At 46.7% G+C, this 1,070-nt stretch overlaps 1 protein-coding gene across 1 annotated transcript in view; it reads right to left on the reverse strand.

Moving 5' to 3' along the window:
• The window catches only part of PSTK (phosphoseryl-tRNA kinase), a 10,253-nt gene that overhangs the window by 5,025 nt on the left and 4,158 nt on the right, over positions 1-1,070 (reverse strand). The gene's annotated exons all lie outside the window — the stretch shown is intronic.

Here is a 1,070-nt window from a genome sequence, read left to right on the forward strand (position 1 = left end):
GGAGGCCCATTTGTGCCAACTACATCACTCCATATATCCTCATTTAAATCATTGATTGTTTCTAACAGCCTCATTTAGAATGACAAAAGTTAATCTGTTGTTTTTTTAGTGGAATCAGTTTCTAGGAAAAAATCCCAAGCTGCAAAACACTGAACCACTGTTGAGCTGTATTTCCCAATATCCCATCTTTCCTGTAACAGAAGTGATGGATGGGTTGTTTGAGACTCAGGGACATGACCTACAGAATTTCTGGTGCCCCCACATGAGGTTACTTTTACAAACTACCTGGAATGGAAGCTGACACAGCTGGTGGGTTGTGAGAAGTGGGCTCTGGGTCCCAGCTTTGGTAGGGCTGATGGCAGGCTGGTGGCAGAGCAGCACACAGGGACTGTCCCCAGGCCTGGCTCTGCAGGCCTTGGAGTCCCTGGCAGCATCCTGAGGAGAGAACAGCCCAGGAAGTAAAGTGCACATCTCCAGTCTATGAATTCTTACAGCAGCATATGATCAGAGATGAACCAATTATGTCTGTGATTAACTGAATTAACTTTTCTTTGGCCTGAGAGTGAGGCAGCACCGTGGAAGACACCAGCACAGGTTCAATCCTGTGCGGGTCGAACTTCAGGCTTCTGATTTATAAAACTAAGCTGTGAGGTAGAGGAGGCACAAACACAGCCAGCAGGATCTGTGTTCAGTGTCTCTTGTCATCCAGTCCTTTCCAGAGGGATGTGCTTTCCAAAGGCATTTGGGCTGCACAAGGACAGCACTGGAGGATTGAAATCCTTTAGTTTGTTTTTCAGGCCTGTTACTTGTCCGAACTGGTTTCTAGTTCCCAAGAAACATTTCACTTTAGTATCGCTGGGACTGGGGGTCGTTGGGGTCCCAACGGAAACTGCAGGAAGCTGGGTTTGTACTGGCTGCCTGTGTGTGGAAAACACACTGTGTTTAGTATTTCATGACTTGAGACAACTGACTTTTCTAAGCTGGTTCTTTACCATTTTGTAACCGTTTCTAGGCTTTATACCTACACCTAACTCTCTCTGCCCCTTCCTCTCCCATGCAGCACTTACCTG

The sequence above is a fragment of the Malurus melanocephalus genome, unplaced genomic scaffold (assembly GCF_030028575.1).
Source record: "Malurus melanocephalus ecotype Western Australia unplaced genomic scaffold, MMel_1.1 scaffold_591, whole genome shotgun sequence".
In the NCBI taxonomy this organism is placed as follows: domain Eukaryota; kingdom Metazoa; phylum Chordata; class Aves; order Passeriformes; family Maluridae; genus Malurus; species Malurus melanocephalus.